Here is a 25,480-nt window from a genome sequence, read left to right as displayed (position 1 = left end):
GATAGGCTGGTGCTGGTGATGCACTGGGCAGTTTGGACTGAGATATCATTACCGATAACTAGTGAAAAGTTTGTCTTGCATACTGATTATACAGACCAAATCATTACAGTGTATTGAGGTGGAACATGTAAAACAATAGCAATACAAAAAAAAGAGTAATGGCTACAGAGAGAGCACAGTGCAAGTCAACAATCATAATGAGGTGGATGGTGAGGCCAAAAGCCCATTTTATTGTACCAGGAACCATTTTTAGCAGTGTCCTTGATTACATGGTGGTTATGGCTGCACTTGAGTCTGGTGGTATTGCTTTCAGACTTTTTTTTTAATCTCCTGTCCGATGGGTGAGTGAAGAGGATAGAATGTTCACTGTCTTTGATTACACTGGTTGCTTTACTGAGAAAAGTAGATGAAGTCCTTAAAGTTGAGGCTGGTTCCCTAGATATATTGGGCTGTGTCCACATCTTTCTGCATTTTCTTGCAGTCACATGCAGAGCAGTTGTCAGACCAAACTGTTATGCATCCAAATTGGATGCTTTCTATGGTGCATTGATAAAAATTGATGAAGATCAATGGGAGCATGCCAAATTCTTTTAGCCTGTTGGGGCACTGAAGAGCTTTCTTGGCCGCAACATCACATCAACTTATTAGGTAATATTAAAAAAAAAAACACATTATAGAGAACCTTTCAATTAAATGTTGAAACCATTTGCAACACACAAGAGTAAGCCTCTCCATTTGGCACTATAGACATCAAAGTTAGCATTTTGGGCATCCATACAGTAAATGTGAACTGCTTAGCCTCTGGAGATGCCACACAATTAGCCTTGTACATGTGCCATTAGCATCACGTATTCTGACACATTCTCCAATGTCTGCAAACATACTCGATGAGCTGCAGAAATCTTAAGAGGCAAGCTATTAGATTCTTCAGCTAAGGGACCAGTCAGGTCAATAATATGTTCCTTCATCTGTTCTTTTTCTATTTGTGTGAGTGGCTTTGGGCTCGCTCATCCCTAATTACCCAGGGATGCTTGGCTCTGAGCTGGGAGGTGGGCAGGATTGAGTGAGTGATTGTGCATGCAGTGAGCGGCTGGCAGAGTAATATGCAATTAGTCTTGATTGTTCTTCCTGTTCTTTCTCTTGTTTGCTCAGTGGTGAAGGACAGATTGGAGTTTGAAACTGAGACATAAAATTTACATTTAACATAGATAGCTTGGAAGTGTTCATCTATTTATGTGGAACAGCTGAGTGCACATAAAGGAAAAAATATCTTTGCAAAGCTGTGGCTGTTCCTGCCGGCACTGGATGAGGATATAGGTTTGTTTGCTGTTACCTTATGTTGCACTCTACATAAAGAAATGGTTATTACCACAAATGAGGTAAATCCCAGCCATGAGCATGCAGTTATATTCCATTTCAGACAATATTGTGGGGTTTACAGTACTGTGCAAAAGTCTTAGGCACATATATAACTTGGTGTCTAAGAAAGGCTTTTGCAGAGTGCCGTAGTAACTTGATGTATTGCACTGTACTGCTGCCACAAAAGAAAAACACATTTCATGACATGTCTGTGATGATAAACCTGATTCTGATATGAATCTAGGTTGTGGACTGAGTGGGAAGGGAGCAGGGAGAGGAGAATCCTTGCTTGGAAAAGGATAAGGGAGCAGGAAGTACCAGAGTTTGTCACGGTGTGGGGACAGGGGTGTTGGGAGAGGACCCACATGCAGGACACAAACACTTCTTTCTCAGGTACAATAGTGTTTATTGCTAGTTACACAGAAGATCGGAAAATCGAGGACAAAGGAACACGAACTTCAGACTAGGGACTAAAATTGCCACGGACCTGGGATTTAGAAACAGGGAACGGGGATCGCCACGGTCATGGCTTGGACAGCGGGAACATGGTCAGCTGCCGCGGACCTTGGACTCGGACAGGGGGAACATGGACAACGGACAGGAACATCAAGTCAGGACTCCACCTTCCGCTCAGGCACCGAGCCGAGACTCTTCGAGGGGTAAAACACAGACAAGGGGCATAAACATTGAGTCAGGACTCCGCCTTCAACTCACCCCTGGGAGATTAACCTTGCCCGGACCCACTCTGGTGACGGAAGGCGAATTGCTGGTTCTCCGATGCGGGCTGGATCGCTCTGGCTTGTCGTAGCGGCGATAACTTGTAAAGGCTTCTTTAATGTTCTCGCCCCGAACTGCTAAAGCGAGGCGCTTATAAGTTGCTGGTTCGGGTCGAGGGTAGATTACCTTGATTGCCAAGTTCGAGGGACACGTGAAACGCAATTAGACGGGAACAAGGAGTCAATGGTCCGGATCGCAACCTAACTAAATTTAAAGGGGAACCGATCCAGACCTTGACAGAGATACATTCTGTAATGATCAATATCCAATTGTTTGGAATCAAGTGACCTTGCCTGGTGTCTTACGGCTGAGTGTGTCTAGACCTGCAACAGCCCCTGCCCCAAGTATTTCTTCTCTGCCATCTATGACACACCCCACCCCTCCCACAGCACTCGACCCTTGCCATTCCCAACATCCTTTGCTCCATTTAGATTTACAACCTCATTCTCCACTCCACATTGACAAATACAATAATGTGCAAAAGTCTTAAGCGCCATAGCTATATATATATAGCTATATATATATATATATATATGAGCCTTGGACTTTTGCACAGTACCGTATTTTATTTAGAGATACAGTACGGTTACAGGCCTTTCTGGCTCATTGAGCCCACACTGCTCAATTACACCCATTTATCCAATTAGCCTACAAACCCATACATCTTTGGAGCGTAGGAAGAAACCAGAGCACCCAGAGGAAACCCTCTCAGTCACAGGGAGAACGTACAAACTCCTTACAGGCAGTGGCAGGAATTTAACCCAGATTACTGACCTTGTAAAGTGTTGTACTAACTCCTACACTAAGGAGACGCTCTAAGGAAAAGATGGCGGCGCGACGCAGCGCACAGCGGTCACTCCAGGATGAATATCTGTTATCTGTCAAGTAGGATGCCGTGCACAATCCTGATTTGATGGAGACGGACGTGTGAAGCACAGAGGAACATCTGGTGAAACTTTTGAAATGCCTGTTTCGCTGCCGCTGCTACTGTGTGATTGGAAAAATCTCCTGAGAGGAAGGCCCCGAATCCTCGGCTTTGCCTGTTGCTTGGCGGCCGGGGCTGGGGTCGAAGCGCTCGGCAGAGATGGTGCTCAGTGCTCGGTGTCACAGGGCTGGTCGGAGGCTCGAAGTTTTCCAGCAGATTCAGAGTTGGCTGTGGTCGGGGGCTTCCAGGATGCTGCATTGGCAAGTTTGCGGCGCTGGAGGTTCATGGCAGGAAGAGTTTTTCTTCCTTCTACTGTCTGCGTGAGATGATGGGCTATCGGGGACTTTGAGACATTTTTTTTACCGTGCCCATGGTCTGCTCTTTATCAAATTACGGCATTGCTTTGCACTGTTGTAACTATGTTATAATGTGGGTTTTGTCAGTTAGTCTTGGTCTGTCTTGTGTTTCTGTGATATCATACTGAAGGAACATTGTATCATTTCTTAATGCATGCATTACTAAATGACAATAAACGAGGACTGGGTGTCCTCTAATCTAATCTAATTATGAAAACAGTGGTATTACGAACAGGTAGGGCGATTTATACTCGTGCCTTTGGATTTCTTTTCCATGCTTCTCTATACAAATCAGTAAATTAACCGGGATGTTAGCAAGTAAGAAACATTCTTTTGACCATAAGGTCATAAGGTAGAAATTAGGCCATTGGGCCCATCTAGTCTGCTCCATCATTTGACAATTTGATTCTTTTTACTTTGAAAATTTAAAAAAACTACTGGAAATGTAAAATAAAAACAGAAAATGTAGAAAACATTCGTTGCAACAGGTAACGTCTGTTGCAAGAGAAGCAGAATAAACAGTTTAGACCCACAATCCTTATCAGAACAGGAAAAGAGAGAAATTATTACTTTTCATTATCAAGTAGGGTGGGAGAGGAAGGAGTAGAACGGAGGGAATATCTCAGATAGTGTGGAAGTAAATGAGTTAATGTGGCAGTTCAGAAATATATTTCATGACTTTGTGTGTGTATAAAGTGTTGCTACTATCAGGACTGTGAGACATACCCAGATAGCCAGGCCTACTTCATGGAGAATGGTGAATCAAAATCACAGATGGATGTCTGGAGGAAATGACCAGTTCTGAACTGACAAAGAAAAGACAAGTTACTTAACATTGGAATCTGTCATTACCCCACGTAAATCTTTAGGTGCCACCTGGCCTGCTGAGTCCCTCCAGCATTTTGAGTGTGTTGCTTGGATTTCCAGCATCTGCAGATTTTCTCTTGTGTGTGATTGGACTACCCACCTAAATCTCTAGCTCATCTATATCCAGTTGAAGCCCAAAGCAACCTTCTTCACTATTGACAAGACTGTCCTAGTTTTTGTGCCATCCACAAGCTTACTAATCCTTCTTCCTATGCTCACATCCAGGTCATTCCTCACTTAAGGAAAAAGGAGGGAACATGAAGGCAGTGGATGTGGATGAGGTTGGTCCTAACTGAATACTTTGCATCACTGTTTAGCAAGGAGAAGGAAGTGGAGGATGAGGAGCTCAATGTGAAACACATTAATTTGCTTGGATATTTTCAAAGTACATTTAATATTGGAGTATGTATCCAGTACACAACCTTAAATTTGTCTTCTTCACAGACATTCACGAAACAAAGAAACCCCATTGAACGGTGGAAACTTTGAAATCCCAAAGCCCCCCACCCCTCCCTTCACACAAGCAGCAGCAAAGTGCATCAACCCTCCTCCTTCACCCCCACCTGCACATTCACTGACCAAGTAAACAACAGCAAATTGGAAACATCTCCACCATATGCACTTTATCTGGGCCTTTCAATATTTGAAATGTTTCAATGAGAGCCCCCCTCATTCTTCTAAACTCCAATGAATACAGACCTAAAGCCATCAAGTGCTCCTCGTACATTAACCTTTCACTCCTGGGATCTTTCCTGTGAACCTCCTCTGGCCACTCTCTTATGCCAGCTCATCCTTTCTTGTATATAGGGCAAAAACTGCTCACAATGCTCCAAATCAGAATCAGGCTTATTATCACTGGCATACATTGTGAGATTTGTTGTTTTGTAGAAGCAGTATGGTGCAAGACATAATATTATTATACAATAAGTTAGATAAAGGAATAAAACAAATAAATAGCACTAAAGAAGAATAGTGAGGTAAGGGTCATGGGCTGATAGACCATTCAGAAATTTGATGGCAGAGCAGGAGAAGCTGTTCCTAGAGCATTAAGTAGGGGTCTACAGGCTCCAGTACCTCCTCCCTAACAGAAGTAATGAGAAGGGGGCATGTCCTGCATGGTGATGGCCCTTAATACCTTCTTGAGGCATTACCTTTTGAAGTTATTTTAGTAACTGCTCTTTATTTAATGAAATGTTTCATCTTAAATTTCTTTGCTAGTTATTTCTGCCACATCAAACCGTCTTGTAATCCAATTAAAATAAAGGAAGAAATAGGCACTCTAATAAATAACAGAAACATCATTCAGTGTCCTTCAAGGCTATTATCTCCTGTTGTGAAGTGGCAGAAATGAACATTAAAACTGATAGAACATGTGGAGTTAGGCTGAAGCCAAGCAGTTAACAGCTATGTCCATGGCTCCCCCAGATTCTGCATAACAACAAGACTATTAAGGCTTTGCTAATGTGCTTTCAGAGACACGTCTCCATTTTCCACATGGGGGAATTCAAGCGATCAGTGAATAATTAAATCACCTGCTGAGGGATGTTAATTGTGTGAAAAAACAACTAAATAAATCAATGAATCATCTGCTCAACTTCATCAGTTTGGAGAGCCGATAAGTTGGAAGGGGGGACATTGAGGAAGCAACCTCACTGTAACTGGATAATCGGCAGTCCATCTGAGAAGTGTGTCACTGTGAGAAGAGCCTGCAGGCAATACTCTTTCTAGATGATCAGAGCTGGGCACCAGATGTAGTGCCTGTGGGCTCTTCTGTGTTTCTGTTCATTGAGGCAAGTAGCAGAAATAAGCTTACCAAAAATCACCCTTCAGGAAGTTAGCATGCAGCTAATAGAAGCGGCTGAAACAACAGAAGGCATACCACATGGCATATACAGTTCTTAATTAAAAAAAATCATCCATGATTAAATGGCGGAGCAGACTCGATGGGCCAGATGGCCTAATTCTGCTCCTATGTCCTATGGTCTTTTGATCTTAAGGATACACAGACACTCATATGCCCTTTACAAATGTAACAGACCTACACAAACATTCAATATATACATATATTAAATTATATTAGCAGATAATTACTCAAAAATGGAAGTATTATATATTAATTATTTACCACTATTCACTTCCTCTCAAATACAGATAAAGCTAAATTTAACATTTCTAATGATCAAGTCTAGGCATTGATAATCCAAACTGATCACTTCTCCAAATAAGCTTCATATCTTTTACCAAAACTGTTACCTCCACTGCAACATATAACCAATTTTCTAAATATCTTGACACTAAACATAAAAGTTATTGATATTTATTCCCTCCCACATCAGCTTCACTTAGAAGATAAAACAGTATAGCTCTGTACATGCCCTTCGAATCGTGATGTTGTGCTAACCTTTTAACCTGCTGTACACTCAACTTAACTCCTCTCCCATGCAGCTCTCCATTTTTCTTTCATCGATGTGCCAACATGTACCAAGCACTTACCTGTCACGACCACAGATTTGGCAGCACAGTAGATACGGCAATTGCGCTTGTGAATATGTATGTGTCAGCTAAGTATTATCCAATTGTGATCGTATTTAGCTCCATACTTGTCATCATAGTGCTTGTCAAGACTTGAACAGAGCACAGCAACGCTTCGCTGCCTGTTCGCATTTAGCCTTGCCTGAGAAATTGGACTGTTGAGTCAACTGTCTCTGAAGACTTGCAGTATTCATTTAATATTTGGATGTTCTTTTCAGCAGCAGTGTAGGCTTTGTTTCCCATTTGAGAGTTTTAGTTAACAGCCCTGCTTGGCCTAGTGTTTATTGTTTTATTTTCCCTTTAACACTGTTCGCATTAAAGTTTTTGTGCGCTATCGACCCGCTTCAGTGCCTCTCACTCTGCACATGGGCCATATCTCAACCTGGTAACACTACCACTCTCTATGAAAAAACACCACTGGCACCCACCCCCCTTTAATTCCTCCAATTACCTTACCTTGTATTAGCCATCTCTGCCCTGTGATAAGGTCCACTCAATCTTTGCTTCTTATCATCTTGTATACCTCTACAACGTTATAAATGTTCAGGGAACGTTTGCATGGTGTTCATGTTCCATTGAGGCAAGGAATGGATTGTAGGCCGAAAGAACCATGGTGTACAAAGGATGTAGAAATCTAGTTAAGAAGAGAAGCTTACAAAAGGTTCAAGAAACTGGGTACTGGTAGAACTGTAGAAAACTTCAAGTTCCAAAGAAGGAGCTTAAGAATGGAATTAGGGGCCATGAGAAGGCCTTGGTGAACAGGATTAAGGAAAACCCAAGGCATTCTACAAGTATGTGAAGAACAAGAGGATGAGCCATGTGAGAATAGGACCAAACAGGTGCAATAGTGGAAACGTGTGCATGGAGTTGGAGGAGGTAGTGGTGATACATAATGAATACTTTGCTTCAGGGAAAAAGACCTTGGCAATTGTGGGGATGACTTACAGTGGACTGAAATGATTGAGCATATAGACATTAAGAGGATGTGCATGAGATTTTGAAAAGCATTAAGTTAGATAAATCACAGGGACCAGATGAGATATACCCCAGGCTACTGTGGAAGTGAAGGAGGAGATTGCTGAGCCTCTTGTGATGATCTTTGTGTCATCAATAAGGACAGGAGAAGTACCGGAAGATCGAAGGTTTGTAGATGTTGTTCCCTTGTTCAAGAAAGGGAATAGAGATAACCCAGGAAATTATAGATTGGTGAGTCTGATTTCAGTGGTGTGCATGCTGTTGGAGAAGACTCTGAGAGGCAGAATTTATGAGCATTGGAGAGATATAACCTGATTTGGGATAGTCAGCATAGCTCTGTCAAGGGCAGGTCATGCCTTACAAGCCTGACTGAATTCTTTGAGGGTGTAACAAAACACATTGATGAAGTTAGAGCAGTGGATGTAGTGTATATGGATTTCAGTAAGGCATTTGATAAAGTTCCCCCATGCAAAGCTCATTCAGAAAGTAAGGAGGCATGGGATCCAAGGAGACCTTGCTTTGCTGATCCAGAAATGGCTTGCCAACAGAAAGCAATGGGTGGTTGTAGATGGTTCGTATTCTGCATGGAGGTTGGTGACCACTGGTGTTCCACAAGGATCTGTTCTAGGACCCCTCCTCTTTGTGATTGTTATAAGTGACCTGCATGAAGAAGTAGAAGGGTGGGTTAGTAATTTTGCTGATGACACAAAGGTTGGGAAAGTCTGGAGGGTTGTCAGAGGTTATAGCAGGTCATCGATAGGATGCAGAACTGGGCTGAGAAGTGGCAGATGACTTCAACCCAGATAAATGTGAAGTGGTTCATTTTGGTAGGTCAAATTTGAAGACAGAAAATAATAAATTGTAAGATGCTTGGCAGTGTGAAGGATCTGACATATCTTGGAGTCCATGTCGATGGGACACTCAAAGCTATTGTGCAGGTTTATAGTGTTGTTAAGAAGGCATTTGGGTGTTGGCATTCATCAACCATAGGTTTGAGTTCAAGAGCTGTGAGGTAATGCTACAGCTATATAAGACCTCGGTCAGACCCTACTTGGAGTACTGTGCTCATTTCTGGTCACCTCACTACAGGAAGGATGTGGAAACTATAGAAAGGGTGCAGAGGAGATTTACAAGGATGTTGTCTGGATTGGCGAACATGCCTTATGAGAATAGGTTGAGTGAACTCGGCCCTTTCTCCTTGGAGTGACAGAGGATGACTGGTGACTTGTTAGAGGTGTATAAGATGATGAGGGGCATTGACTGTGTGCATAGTCAGAGGCTTTTTCCCAGGGCTGAAATGGCTAACACAAGCGGGCATAGTTTTAAGGTACTGAGGAGATGTCAGGAGTAAGTGGGTGTGTGGAATGCACTGCCGGTGGCAGTGGTGGAGGCAGATACAATAGGGTCTTTTAAGAGCCTTTTCGATAGGTAGATGATAGGTGGTGTTGTGGATAATGAAGTAGGTTTTCAAAGCTTGCAGAGAGATTTAGGCCAGTTAGAAGAGTGGGCTGAAAGATGGCAGATGGAGTTTAATGCTGATAAGTGTGAGGTGCTACATTTTGGTAGGACTAATCAAAATAGGACATACATGGTAAATGGTGGGGCATTGAGGAATGCAGTAGAACAGAGTGATCTAGGAATAATGGTGCATAGTTCCCTGAAGGTGAAATCTCATGTGGATAGAGTGGTGAAGAAAGCTTTTGGTATGCTGGCCTTTATAAATCAGAACATTAAGTATAGGAGTTGGGATATAATGTTAAAATTGTACAAGGCATTGCTGAGACCAAATTTGGAGTGTTGTGTACAGTTCTGGTTACCGAATTATAGGAAAGATGTCAACAAAATAGAGAGAGTACAGAGGAGATTTACTAGAATGTTACCTGGGTTTCAGCACCTAAGTTACAGAGAAAGGTTGAACAAGTTAGGTCTTTATTCTTTGGAGCGTAGAAGGTTGAGGGGGACTTGATAGAGGTATTTAAAATTATGAGGGGGATAGATAGAGTTGACATGGATAGGCTTTTTCCATTAAGAGTAGGGGAGATTCAAACAAGAGGACACGAGTTGAGAATTAAGGGGCAAAAGTTTAGGGGTGACACGAGAGGGAATTTCTTTACTCAGAGTAGTAGCTGTGTGGAATGAGCTTCCAGTAGAAGTGGTAAAGGCAGGTTCGATATTGTCATTTAAAGTAAAACTGGATAGGTAATGAACAGGAAAGGAATGGAGGGTTATGGGCTGAGTGCAGATCAGTGGGACTAGGTGAGAGTAAGCGTTCAGCATGGACTAGAAGGGCTGAGATGGCCTTTTTCCGTGCTGTAATTGTTATATGGTTTATACATGGAGCTTAGAAAACAGAGGGCTATGCACTAGGGAAATTCTAGGCAGTTTCTAGAGTAGGTACTGTACATGCTCAGCACAACATTGTGGGGCAAACAGCCTGGAATTTGCTGTAAATTACTATGTTCTATGTTATCTCTTATCCTTTTTCATTCCAACGAATATATCCTCAGAGGACCTGCTCTCCAATCAAGTTCATTGTCATTCAGTTGTACACATGGACACCACCAAATGAAACAATGTTCCTCCAGACTAAGGTGCACAACCCAGTACATATACCTCACTTGGAACACAAAGTAATATTACCACAAATAATGAAAGAAATTCCAGAAGATTGACACTTAGCATAAGGTCTATTTATGGCACAAGTTCAAAAGTAGACAGTATAACGCTACTGGTTCTTTATAAGTGATGAGACCTGGGTGGTAGCAGAGAGTTCAGTAGATTCATAGCCTGGGGGAAGTAGCTGTTTCCCACCTTAATAGTTCTCATCCTAATGCTATGGTGCCCTCTGCCTGATGGTAGGGGCTTAAAGAGTTTATGGAACAGTTGGGAGGGATCTTTGACCTTTGATCTAAGGGCTCTGTGTATGCAGTGCTCCTGATAAACCTCCTTTGCATCCTCTCCAAAGCTTCCACATCCTTCTTATAATGAGATGACCAGAACTGAACACAATATTCCAACTGTGGTTTAACCAGAGTTTTATAGAGCTGCAACATGACTTTGCAGCCCTTAAACCCCATCTCCCAACTAATAAAGATCTACACATCATACGCCTTCTTAATCACTCTATCAACTTGCGCAGCAACTTTGAGAGATCTATGGATGTTGGCACTAATATCCCTCAGATCTGGTTGAGTCTATAATACTTGAATACAACTGCAATAGGGTGATGAAGTATGCACACAGCATGCTTGACTTTATCAGTCAGGGCACTGAGTATAAATATTGGCAAGTCAGCTCCATTGTATAACACTTTGGTTTGACTCCATTTTAAATATATCTAGAGGTCTGATTGTCTCACCTTAGAAGCTTTCGAAAGGGTGCCTGATTAAAAGTGTAATAAAATTAGGATGTTGCCTGAATAAAAGTGTATTAGCTGTAAGGAAAGTTTAATGTTATGGGACTGATCATATCAGTCAAAACGTCAACCGTATTGTGCGTGTTTTTCAAAGATTTCCAGCATGTGTAGGATCTCATGTCTCCGTTTTCTATGGAGTGTCAGAATTGGATAAAAAGATATAGCATAACATTATGAGGGTGCACAGATTGGGTAAATAGTCAAGAGTCTTTATCCCGAGTGGAAACACCAAACATTAGAGGGCACAGGTATAAGGTATAAGGGGGAAAACTGACCGAGAATTGTGAGGCAAGTTTTGATTTTACACAGAGGGTGCACGAAATGCACTGCTCAGAGATTTCATAGAAGCAGATACAATAGAGAAGTTTAAGAGGCATTTAGGCAGACATATGACCAGGCAGGGATCAGAGGGATAGGTAAATGGAATTAGTTTAACAGCATTAGCTCAGTGCAGACTTGATGACCAGAGGGGCCTGTTCATGCTGAACCGTTCCATATACCTTGTTTGATATCTTTTTCTACATTAATTTATTCTTATAACTTTTCATCTTCTGCCTTTGTCCTCGCACATTCTGGCACTCTTGACTTCCTGTAGATATTAAATCTCTTCTCTTTCTTTTCCATGTCTAACATCTACAATTATTTGTAATGCTCTCATTTCAACCATAACTATTTTCAGATTTTCTCAGGTCACTTTGAACACTTTGTACTGAGCTGACTTCAATAGCTTGGACATGAGGTCCAATACATCAAATAATTTTCAGTTCCCTCATTTGCCAGCCAGCACATGAAAGAATCCCATAGTACCACATTCAGAGCTTTCATCCTGACCTTGCATTTGCCAATCATTTCCTTTGTTCCATAGTTATGTGTGTCAAACTTGTAACTCTCAAAAAAAAAAATCACAAGGTTAAAATGTCCTTTGCAATCTGCTTGTTAAGAGTTCTGATCTGAGTTTTAAGAGTTCTGGTGTATGTTGTGATGGTAATTAAGTCACAGGACAAACTGGAGAAATTGTGGATATGAAAGATTTTATTCATCATGACAAATAGGGATTGTCTTGTAGAGTCTCCAAAACTCGAAAGTACATCATATTTTAATACCCTTAAGATCAAAGGCAACAGTAGGTGATTCAATACAATTTCAATAGTTACAATGATATAGAATAGTACAGCACATTACAGGCCCTTCAGCCCAGTGTTGTGCCGGCCTTCAAACCCTGCCTCCCATATAACCCCCCCACCTTACATTCATCCATATACCTGTCTAGTAGTCTCTTAAACTTCACTAGTGTATCTGCCTCCACCACTGACTCAGGCAGTGCATTCCACGCACCAACCACTCCGAGTGAAAAACCTTCCTCTAATATCCCCCTTGAACTTCCCTCCCCTTACCTTAAAGCCATGTCCTCTTGTACTGAGCAGTGGTGCCCTGGGGAAGAGGTGCTGGCTGTCCACTCTGTCTATTCCTCTTGTACACCTCTATCATGTCTCCTCTCATCCTCCTTTCCAAAGAGTAAAGCCCTAGCTCCCTTAATCTCTGATCATAATCCATACTCTAAACCAGGCAGCATATTGTCTACTTCATTATTTTCGTTTGACAGTCTTCCACAGAATTAAGTATCTGCAGTAGTAAACACCTCTGAATGTTCAAACACTCCTGCTGTGACAAACTAATTAACACAAATATTTTAAAACCTTCTGGTGACTGAGAGCCAGATGCCTAATTATTGATTGAGAGTGATAATATCAGTCTGGTCTGCAAACTTCCCTGACCTTGTATATAATGGTGCAACTCTATAGTTGCTGGATTGATGTGAGCCAATTAACACAGGCCCATTGTCTTACTGTTATCAAATGTCTCATGGTTAACATTTTGCAAACCATATCTCTTAGCCCATGGGCCAGCCCATGCCTTCAACTTCAGTTTACAATTTACATTAAGACAGTTGTTTGCTTGGATTAATATCTGCTATTATCATATAACTTCAGAATGCACCCTATCAATACATTAATATACCAACCATCATCTCCTGCCTTGGATCCTACTATCAGACAAAAATGTTTTCCTTCCCTTTAAAAAGATATAAAAATTAGCTTTATTTATCACAACCAAAGGAGTTGAATGACTTCAGACCTGTTGCCTTGACGTCGCACGTGTTGAAGACCATGGAGCGGCTGATAATACAGAATCTGAGGCCACAAACCAGGCACGCCCAGGATCCTCTTCAGTTTGCGTATAAGGAGAAGGTGGGAGTGGAGGATGCTATCATGTATTTGCTGCACAAATCACTCTCTCACCTAGATGGAGTCAGTTGTGCTGTGAGGATTACATTCCTTGACTTCTCTAGTGCCTTTAACACCATCCAGCCCAAGATCTTAAGGCACAAACTAACGGAGATGGGAGTAGACTCTCACATGGTGGATTGGATAGTGGACTACTTGACAGATAGACCTCAGTATGTGCGGTTGGGAGACTGTAGGTCTGACACGGTGGTCAGCAGCACAGGAGCGCCGCAGGGAACCGTACTCTCTCCGGTCCTGTTCACCCTGTACACATCAGACTTCCAATATAACTCGGAGTCCTGCCATGTGCAGAAGTTCGCTGATGACACGGCCATAGTGGGGTGTGTCAGGAATGGACAGGAGGAGGAGTATAGGAAACTGATACAGGACTTTGTGATATGGTGCAACTCAAATTACCTGCGTCTCAATATCACCAAGACCAAGGAGATGGTGGTGGACTTTAGGAGATCTAGGCCTCATATGGAGCCAGTGATCATTAATGGAGAATGTGTGGAGCAGGTTAAGACCTACAAGTATCTGGGAGTACAGTTAGACGAGAAGCTAGACTGGACTGCCAACACAGATGCTTTGTGCAGGAAGGCACAGAGTGGACTGTACTTCCTTAGAAGGTTGGCGTCATTCAATGTCTGTAGTGAGATGCTGAAGATGTTCTATAGGTCAGTTGTGGAGAGCGCCCTCTTCTTTGTGGTGGCGTGTTGGGGAGGAAGCATTAAGAAGAGGGACGCCTCACGTCTTAATAAGCTGGTAAGGAAGGCGGGCTCTGTCGTGGGCAAAGTACTGGAGAGTTTAACATCGGTAGCTGAGCGAAGGGCGCTGAGTAGGCTACGGTCAATTATGGAAAACTCTGAACATCCTCTACATAGCACCATCCAGAGACAGAAGCAGTTTCAGCGACAGGTTACTATCGATGCAATGCTCCTCAGACAGGATGAAGAGGTCAATACTCCCCAATGCCATTAGGCTTTACAATTCTACCGCCAGGACTTAAGAGCTTTTTAAAAGCTATTATTAATGCTTTTTGAGAGAGTGATTTAGATGCATATCATATTTTTACTGAGTTAAGTATTGTATGTAATTAGTTTTGCTACAACAAGTGTATGGGACATTGGAAAAAAAGTTGAATTTCCCCATGGGGATGAATAAAGTATCTATCTATCTACATGTAAATCAAATCAGAAAATGAAACATACTGTTTGCATCAAATCAAATCAGTGAGGATTGTGCGGGGCAGTCGGCAAGTTTCACCACCCTTCCAGTGCCAAAATAGCATGCCCACGTATCAGTAACCACACATGTTTGGACTGTGGGTCGAACCTGAGCACCCAGAGGAGACCCACACAGTGACAGGGAGAAGGTATAAGCTCCTTACAGACCCAATAGAATTAAAACAGACTTCTGTCTCTACTACTGTAAAGCTCGGCCCTAACCACAGTGGGACTTTGCTGACACTTTGTATAAAGCCACTACCTCTGTTCTGCATTAATTTCCATCGAATGTTGCTCATCCTCAGGAACATGTTCATTATACTGTATATGGCAATTGGCTGAAACCTTTCATATTCCTCTTAAAGTAACCATTCCTGTCCCTGAGCCATCCAAGTCTCTGTAATGGCCACCACATCATAGCTCCAAACACTGATCGGGGCTCTAAGCTCATCCGCTTTGTTCACAACTCTTCTTGCATTAAAATAGACACATCTCAAACCTCCGGTCTGAGCACGTCCCTTCTCTATCACCTGCCTATCCTCCCTCTTGCACTGTCTGCAAGCTTTCTCTATTGTGAGCCAACCACTTCTTCCTCATCTCTTCAGTTCGGTTCCCACCCCGCAGCAATTCTAGTTTAAACTCTCCCCAGTAGCCTTAGCAAACCTCCCCACCAGGATACTGGTCCCCCTGGGATTCAAGTGCAACCCGTCCTTTTTGTACAGGTCACACCTGCCCCAAAGGAGGTCCCAATGATCCAGAAATCTGAATCCCTGCCCCCCCCCACTCCAATCCCTCAGCCACGCATTTATCCTCCACCTCATTCTATTCCTATTCTCACTGTTGCATGGGACAGGCAGTAATCCCAAGATTATTACCTTTGCAGTCCTGCTTCTCAACTTCCTTCCTAACTCCCTGTACTCTTTTTTTCAGGATCTCTTCCCTTTTCCTACCTATGCACCACAACCTCTGGCTGTTCTCCCACCCACTGCAGGATATCTTGGATGCGATCTGAAACATCCTGGACCCTGGCACCTGGGAGGCAAACTACCATTCGAGTTTCTTTCCTGAATCCACAGAATCGCCTGTCTGATCCCCTAACTATAGAGTCCCCTATCACTACTGCTATTCACTATCCCCTATCACTATTCCTCAAACTCCCTGGTTTCCTGGCATCACTCCTGTATCTGGAGAACCTCATTTTCTATTATTTCAGAATTGGAATTGGTTTATTCTTGTCAGATGCACCCAAAAACAGTTTGTCTTGCACATTGATCATACAGTTCAGATCATTACACAGTGCATTGAGGTAGAACATAGTAAAACAATAACAATGCAGAATAAACTAACAGCTACAGAGAAAGTGCAGGTAGACAATAAGGTGAAAGATCATAATGAGGTAAATTGAGAGGTCAAGCATCCAATTTAACATTCTAGAAAACAATCTAATAGTCTTCTAACATTGGATAGAAGCTGAGCTTGAGCCTGATGGTGCATACTTCCAGGCTTTTTTATCTCCTGCTCAATGGGAGAAGGGAGATGTTCAGGATTGGTGGAAGCTTGGTTATGCTGTCAACCTTACTGAGGCATTGAGAAGTATAGATGGAGTTCCTAACCCTAACTTGAGATACTTTCTCAAGCAGCAGCATCCCAAAATCAATGCCAACTCACTATCTGTATCGTCTTTCCTAGTGATGTTTGTCGTTAGTTTTCAGAGTTACAAAACATAACTGCGGTGATGAGGAAGTTTTAAACAAACCTGAGATGACTACCTACCTGTTAAAGGCCAGCAGGATATTCAAGTTAAAAATAAAGCACAGTGAGACATTTGAGTCTAAAATGTGCATCACATTTTCTTCTTCACTAGGGTCAGAGACAGTTGAGTTAAGAAAAGGCAGAAAACAGGCAAAGTTCATTAGGTTCATAAACAGTGAATACTGGGTGACAGTAATCATACATAAAAATAAGCATAAATGGTTGGCAACATTGGAAAGATGCATTTGATTGCACAAGCGATAACTGGATATTATATTCTGAGCAAATTGAGCAGCACTGACACAATTACAAGGCCAAATTCAAGAGGACAACTAATCACGGAAATGCTTTTTTTCTTTTCCAATATCTTTAGTAATTTACATATATATTTTTTCTTGTACTCTGGATTCTTATATATCAATACATTATACTAAATTGCATATAAAGACTCCTTACCCTATAGTCATACAGATTGATTAATTCATAACATTGAAATATAGTAATTTTATTATATTAAAAAAAACAAACCCACTACCAAGACCGAAGCTGATTAGTAAAGAAAGGAAAAAAATTATTAGTCATCATCTTTAACAGCAAATCAAAGGTTTTGAAAATAATTCAGAAAAGATCCCCACAATGTTTGAAAGTCTTGACCAGATTCAGAGATATTACATCGAAACTTCTCTAAACTTAAACATGACATCATATCACATAACCATTGGGCGTGTGTGGGGGGGCTGCACCTTTCCATTTAAGAAATAAAAGCCAAAATGTACAAGTCAAATGACTCCAAAATAATATCCTTTCCTCCAATAATACCAAATAAAGCGGTCAAATGATTAGGCTTAAAGCTTACTTTGAAAAGTATTGAGAAAATTTGAAATACTTCTTTCCAATATTTTCCAAGACTCGGGCATAACCAAAACATACGAATGAGTGAAGCTTCTCCATTATTACATTTATCACAATACGGAGATAAATCTAAATAAAAATGAGACAATTTATCCTTGATAATATGGGCCCTATGGACCACTTTAAATTGTAGGAGAGAGTGGTAGGCACATAACAATGAAGAGTTAACCAATTTAAAAATTTGATTCCAAGTTTCCTCAGAAATCGAAGTCTGTAAATCTTGTTCCCAAAGATTTTTAATTTTATCTAAAGGAACACTTCTCATTCCCAACAGCATATTATAAATATTAGATATAGATCCATACTTATTTGAGACCATAAAAAAATCTATATTTAGTTGACAGTTGTTTAAATGAAAAGAGACTTCCCTCTACAAACAAGTCCTGAAAGCTTTTAATACCCAATCTATTCCATTCTTTAAAAGCCTCATCAATCATACAGGGTTTAAAAAAAATAATTAGAAAAAATGGGACTCGAAAGAGAAAATCTCAATAAGCCAAAGTATTTTTGGAATTGTATCACTGAAATGCTGATGGATTCTTCTGTTTATCCTTGGAAAATTTACAAAAAAAGGACACTCCTCTTGACATATTCTCTATAACACAAATCAAAAGTCTCTCAATTATGGCAGAGATAATCTAAAGGGAAACCAGAAAAGATCCCACATTGTCTCAGGTCTACTGTACATGGCAACCCAAAATAGCTGGAATGTGCAGTGGAAATTCCAGTTCCCCCATTTTTACCAATGCTGGTATGAACACCCTTGATGGAGGTTGTTTTTTTTAAAATGAGGATTTAGAGTGGTTGTACCATCCTAGTAGATAGAGATAGAGGGAGAGTAGAGATAGAGATAGAGAGAGACAGAGAGAGAGCGGTGGAGATAGAGACAGAAGGAGAGAAAGAGAGAGGAGAGTGAGTTTGTAAATCAGGCGGGAGCAAAGGACGTTGGGAACGTTGAGGGTGGAGCGCCATGGGAAGGGTTTGGAGCAGGTGGCAGAGAAATTGCAAGGGTGAAGGGTGGCATGGTGCAGAAAAACCCAGCCCTGACACACCAGACAAAGCAATATAATTCCAAACAACTGGTTTATGGATCATTACAGACTATCTCTTGGGTGCTTCCCTCTCCATTTCCTTTTTCCCAACTATGATACCCCTCTCCCTGCCCCCTTCCCACTCTCAGCCTGAAAAGAGACCCATAACAGAATCAGGATTATCATCACTCATATACGTTATGAAATTGTTCTTTGTTTTTGTAGCAGTAGTACAGGTCAATACATAAAATTACTACAGTATGGTGCAAAAGTCTTAGCCACCCTAGCTATACACAGTATATATGTGCCTAAGACATTTTCGCAGTACTATAAAAGATTCAATGCCTCTTTTCTGGGGAAGAGTGGGGAACAATTTCAGCGTGTCATGGACAATTGTCTAATATCACTAGAAGTATAGTATGTAACCATTGTGACATTGTACTAGTGTTGTTCTAGGAGATCCCTGTGTGCAAATCCCTATTGGCAAATTAAGAATCTCCTCACTGGTTTTAAAATCCAGAGGTTGCGAAAGGAATTTTGTGAATGCAGATCTACTTTCATTTTGCAATGAGCACATTGCAAGCGAGCTTCGCACAGAGGAACGACGTGCTACATTTAGGTTGTATATTGTACTGGGGGCGGGGAGGTCAGTGGCAGCTATTGCCGAGCTTGTGTATACAGAACAAAATAAACAATGCAGACCGATAACTGCCAAAACAAGCTTAGGTAATGAGCGCATGCCCATCCTATTTATTTTATTTTATTTAGTGATATAGGATGGAGTAGGCCTTTCTGGTCTTCGAGCCATACTCTTCAGCAATCCCTATAAAATCTAATTAACCCTAACCTAATCATGGAACAATTTACAACAACCAATTAACCTACCTAGCACGTCTTTGGACTGTGGGAAGAAACCGGAGGACCTGGAGAAAACCCACACATTCCTTGGGAAGGACATACAGAGACTCCTTTCAGAATGGCACTGGAATTAATCTCCAAACTTTGGAACAGACGGACTTTCAATAGCATTGTGCTAACCATATATAGACCATAAGACATAGCAGAATTAGGCCATTCAGCCCAACAAGTCATATCCTCCATTTGACCATGGCTGATCTGTTTTTCTCCTCAACCCCATTCTCCTGCCTGTTTCCCATAATCAATCACACCCTTACTAATCAAGAACCTATCAACCTTTGCCTTAGGTATCCCTTTAAAAATGTGTTTATGTATTCAGAGATACAGCACGGAACAGGCTGTTCTACCCCAATGATGTGCACCACCCAGCAACCTACCTATTTAACACTAGCCTAATCACAGGACAATTTACAATGACCAATTAACCCACTAACAGTTAAGTCTTTGGACTGTGGGAGGAAACTGGATCAGTCTTCAGGAGAATGTAAAAACTATAATAGACGGTGCCAGAATTGAACTCTGAACTCTGACGCCCTGAGTTGTGATAGCATCACACTAACCACTGCACTACTGTGGCACCCAATAACGAGGTCTCCACTGCGTTCTTTGGCAATGAACTCCATAGATTCACTACCCTCTAGCTAAAGAAACTACTCCTTCTTTGCTTTATGTCTGTACTTACTGTACATGCTTCTGTGTGTCTGTCAGAATAAAAGATAAAGAATACAAGTGTAGGGAAACTTGGTTTTCAAGAGATATTGAAGCCCTGCTTAAGAGAAAAAAGGATGCACATAGCAGGTACAGGCAGGTAGGAGTAAATGAGATGCTTATGGAGTATAAGAAATACAAGAGAACATTTAAGAAAGAAAGCTGCAAGGCTAAAGAAGGCATGATGTTGCTCTAACAGACAACGTGAAGGAGAACCCTAAGGGATTCTTCAGATATATTGAGAACACAAGGATTGCAAGGGACAAAATCAGTCCGCTGGAAGGACTGTAATCCATGTAATGGTAATCCATGTGTGGGGGAGTTCTTAAATCCATTCTTTGCACCTGTACTTAATCAGGAGACAGACACAGAGCCTGATAGAAGTGAGGAAAAGTGACGTCAACTTCATGGACCCTGTATAGATTACAGAGCAGGAGGTGCTTGCTACCCTGACACAAATTAGGGTGGATAAATCCCCAGGGCCTGATAAGGTGTTCCCTCAGACTCTTTGGGAGGCAAGTGCAGAAATTTCCAGGGCCCTAATAGAGATATTTAAATCATTCTTAGTGACAGGAGAAGTATCAAAGGATTGGATGATAGGCAAGTTGTTCCGCTATTTAAAAAAGTCTATAAACATAAACCAGGAAATTATAGGCCAGTAACTCTGACATCAGTGGTGGGAAAGTTATTGGAAGGTATTCTAAGGGACTGGATGTATGAGTATTTTGATAAACCTGGACTGATTAAGGATAGTCAGCATGGCTTTGTGCATGGTAAGTCATGTTTAACCAAACTTTTAGGGTTTTTCAAGGAGTTTACCCAGGAAAGTGGATGAAGGCAAAGCAGTGGGTGTTGTCTACACAGAATTTAACAAGGGTTTTGACAAGGTCCTGCTTGGGAGGTTGGTCAAGAAGGTTCAGTCGCTAGATATTCAAGATAAGGTTGTAAATTGGATTAGACTTTGGCTTTGTGGGAGAAGCCAGAGAGTGGTTGTAGATGGTTGTCTCTCTGACTGGAGGACTGTGACTAGTGGTGTGCCACAGGGATCAGTGCTGGGTCTGTTGTTGTTTGTCACCTATATCAATGATCTGGGTGATAAGGTGGTTAACCAGATCAGCAAATTTGTGGATCACACCAAGATTGGGGGTGTAGTGTACAGTGAAGAAAGCTATCATGGCTTGCAGTGGGATCTGTATCAACTGGAAAAAGGGGCTGAAAAGTGGCTGATGGAACTTAATGCAGACAAATGCAAGGTTTTGCATTTTGGTAGGACCAACCAGGGTGGGTCTTACACAGTGAATAGTTGGGCACTGAGGTGTGTGGTACAACAAAGGGATCTGGAAATACAAGCTCAAAATTTGTTGAAAGTGGTGTCATAGGTGGATACGATCATAAAGAAAGCTTTTGGTACATCGGCCTTCATAAGTTAATGTATTGAGTCCAAGAGATGGGATGTTATGTTGAAGTTGTATAAGAAATTTGTGAGGTTTAATTTCAAATAGTGTGTTCAGTTTTGGTCATCTACCTACAGGAAAGATGTAAATAAGTTGAAAGAGTACAGAGAAAACTTACAAAGATGTTGCCTGATCTGGAGGACCTAAGTTATAAGAAGAGATTGGATAGGTTAGGACTTTATTCCTTGGAATATAGAAGATTGAGAGAAGATTTGGTGGAGGTATACAAAATTATGAGGGGTATAGATAGGGGTAAATGCAAGCAGAATTTTTCCACTGAGGTTAGGTTGGATTGCAACTAGAGGTCATGAGTTAAGCATGAAAAGTAAAAACTTTAAAGGGAACAAGAGGGGAAACTTCACTCAGAGGGTTACGAGAGTGTGGAACAAGCTGCCAGCACAAGTGACTGCAATTTTGCCCTATTATCTGCCTGTCCTTCCTGACAGTTTCACTATACACTACCTCTGCTTGTAACCCAGTAGCCCTATCACTCCTTTTCCCATCGCCCTGCCAAAGTAGTTTAAATCCTCTCAACAGCACTAGGATATTGGTCACCCTCTTGGCCAGGTGGAGCCTGCCTCTTCTGTAAAGTCATACCTTTCCAGAAACGGTCCCAATGATCAATAAATTTAAAACCTTGCCCACTGCACCAGATCCTCAATCACACTTCCATATGCCAAATCATCCTAGTACGGCACAAGTGGTGCATACAAGTTTGATTTCAACATTTAAGAGAAGTTTCAATAGGGGTAAGGAGGGCTATTATCCTGGTACAGGTGAATGGGAGTAGGCAGTTTACATGTTTTCGGCATGGACTAGATGGATGAAAGGTCCTGTTTCTGTGCTGTACTTCTCTATGACTCTATGTTCACACATAAATGATTATCAGGATAGTTGATAAAGAAAATCCCACCTTACTTTCCTCTCAACATGTCTGTCGCTAATGAATGTAGCTCCATCTAGTGGCTCCATCCTAAAACTACCAATGGACTCAAACAGATAGAGTAATCCTCTACAGTATTATAATGTACCGGTAATATTTATTCTAGTGAGGATAATACTACGATAAGAGTATGCCTTTGCAATATTTTTTTTCTACTTTGCAAACATGGAATGGAAGAATATAGTGATATAAGCATGTTAAATTGGTGGGTTTTGACCAAAGATGGCTGGAGCCGCTTAGTGCTTTCGTTCGAGGATGTTCATTAAGTGAGTCAAAAATCAAATTTATAAAAATGAGTGAAAATAGCAAAAAGGAAACTTCAAATATTTACAAAAATGTATCTACCAGAAAGCACAGTCACACCTCCATACCTGATCCAGTGTGAACTTCAGGCAACTCGATTTCTCTCTCTCCTGCTACTGAAAGCGATCCCTTCAGGTTTTTTTTTTAAAACACCAGGATATAATGTCTTTAATTATCTACATATTAACTTAATACTACACATGAATTATAATACAATGCACCTCACAATGCAGTTACAATATTATTACAAAATAAGCAGAAATATCTACCTTAAATCCAGTATAGAAACAATATATACACATTTACATGTCCCCATTATTAAAGAAATGGACTATTACACCAGGCATGGTCGGAACGGCTCCACAAAGCCAACCCATTATAAGAATACACACAAATTGCTGGAGGAACTGTGCTGGAGTACTGTTCTATGTTCATTCTAGTGAATTCCTTATGCATACCCTCTACACAATATTCAGGCCCTGTCAAATTTGAGATAAACACAATGTTACATTTGTGTGTTTGGTAAAGTTTTCTAAAGGTTCAAAGTCATTTTTCAGCATATAAATACTTTAATAATAACATTACCATTGATATACCTAATGGTGCAAGATTTTAAAGAATGGCATTTTATTTATTTGCTATACAGAAATTCATGCAAAGCAAACAGGAATAACTTAAGAGTGCCAGAAGGAAGGTTAGTCCATGAGATATAAAGGCAGAGTCAGGCCGTTCAGCTCACTGAGGTGGCTCTACCATTCAATCATGGCTGAATGTTCAATTGTGAATGAAATCCTCACAGCTGATTACAGTGGATCTTACCGTGGACAGAGTTATCTAAACTTTAGAGCAACACACATAAAATGCTGGAGGAACTCAGCAAGTCAGGCAGCATGTCTGGAAGGTAATAAACTCAATATTTTGAGCCGAGACCCTTCATTCATATTAGAAATGAAAGGGGGCTAAATCTGAATAAGATGATGGAGTTATGAGAGATAGGGTAGAGATTACAAGTTAAAGAAATGAGATATACATGCCATCAGGTTTAGAAGCTACGCAGAAGGAATATAAGGTGTTGCTCCTCCAGTGTGAGTGAGACCTCATCATAGCTGTAGAGGAGGCCAAGGACAGACATGTGGGAATAGCAATGGCAAGGCAAATTGAAATGGGTGGTTTTGATGCATAAAGGTGATTTTGAATGTGGATTTTTAACAGTTGTGATCTAGCAGTGCTGTGATAATCAGTGACTGAAGGAAAGTTAGACCAGGAGACTATGAAACAGGGGGAGAGTTAGGTCATTGGACCTACTGAGTCTTCTCCACCATTCAATTAATGTTTCCTCTCAACCCCATTCACCTATCTTCTTCCCAGTGGAACTATAGTGAAATAAGGAATAATTATATCTTCATTTTTATTGACTCAAAAACTTAGCATTATTAGCAGATTATCATTTAATGAAGAAGCTTAATTTCCCTTTTATTGTAATATATGCTACTTTATAATAGACCTACTCTTGTTGCATAGCTGGAGATGGCTGTATAATGTGTGTGCCCAGGAAGAGCAACATGTTTACATTTCATAGTTCAGTTACTGGTCTGCAATTCTGACAGGAAGTAGACTTCTTATATAGCGGTCTTCTAAACCTATAAATCCTGCCACCAAGCAAGAACAGAATGTGTCCTCTCTGAGTTGCACAACTTTCTAATTAAGTACACTCAGTGACCATTTTAGTAGATATGTTTGTGGACTTTTGCTGCTGTAGCCCAACCACTTCAACAACAACATGCTCTTTTGCACACCACTGTTGTAACATGTGGTCATTTGAGTTACTGTAGCTCTCCTGTCAGCTAGAACCAGTCTGGCCATTCTCCTCAGACCTCTCTCATTAACAAGGCATTTTTGCCGTTCAGTCAATGTTTTTCTTGGTTTTGCACCACTCTCTAGAGACCGTTGTGCGTGAAAATATCACAGTAAGCCAACGGTTTCTGAGATACTCAAACCACCGCATCTGGCACCAATAATCATCCCACAGTTAAAGTAACTAAGATCTCTTTTCTTTTTCATTCTGATGTTTGGTCTAAACAACTGAACCTCTTGACCATGTCTGCATGCTTTTATGCAGTGAGTTCCTGCCACATGATTGGCTGATTAGAGATTTGCATGAACAAGGCGTGCAGGTGTACCTAATAAACTAGCGACTGAGTGTATATATCACAGTTCCTGGATGCCCAGGACAGTGGAGGTTAATGAGGCAGCTCACCACAAAATACACAGCCACATATAGGGATTGACAATAAATGTTGCCTTTGCTGGTAACACCTAAATCATGAAAATGAATAAATTAAGAAAAAGTCTGAGCAGCGTTATGGCCTTGCTTTCTATGGACAACTGAATTTCAAAGCCCAGAGTTTCCACAGGAAATAGTAGATTTTCTTAATTGCATGTAGAGTGGAATTATGGTTCTGGATATTTCACACAGATAATCCAACTGTTTTAATTTCATTCCATTGATTTTCCTATCAGATTACTAGGAAGATGAGGCCCACTGGCCAGAGGCCAAGTATGGGGATCTCTGCAAGTTCACTGAGAAAGCTGAAGGCACAGTGTCTGTGGTTCTGAGTCCAAATCTGCTGGAGCCTGAAGACAGCTGTCAGCTGGGGCTGAAGGACTGTGTATGTGCGTGGGAGGGAGGGAGGGAGGAGCGGGCTTGTTTTACTGTCATTGTTTTGTTGCTTGTCATGCTGT

The 25,480-nt window shown here is 41.3% G+C and overlaps 1 long non-coding RNA gene across 1 annotated transcript; it reads left to right on the top strand.

The window, feature by feature from the left end:
- Positions 1 to 1,817: 1,817 nt before the first annotated feature.
- LOC140737692 (uncharacterized) lies at positions 1,818 to 25,412 on the top strand. Its single transcript, XR_012101233.1, has 3 exons — positions 1,818 to 2,018; positions 4,510 to 4,565; positions 25,259 to 25,412. It is a non-coding gene; the product is annotated as an uncharacterized lncRNA (long non-coding RNA).
- The last annotated feature ends 68 nt before the right edge of the window (positions 25,413 to 25,480 follow it).

The sequence above is a fragment of the Hemitrygon akajei genome, chromosome 13, assembly GCF_048418815.1.
Source record: "Hemitrygon akajei chromosome 13, sHemAka1.3, whole genome shotgun sequence".
Classification (NCBI taxonomy): domain Eukaryota; kingdom Metazoa; phylum Chordata; class Chondrichthyes; order Myliobatiformes; family Dasyatidae; genus Hemitrygon; species Hemitrygon akajei.
This window is presented reverse-complemented; position numbering and strand designations above follow the sequence as displayed.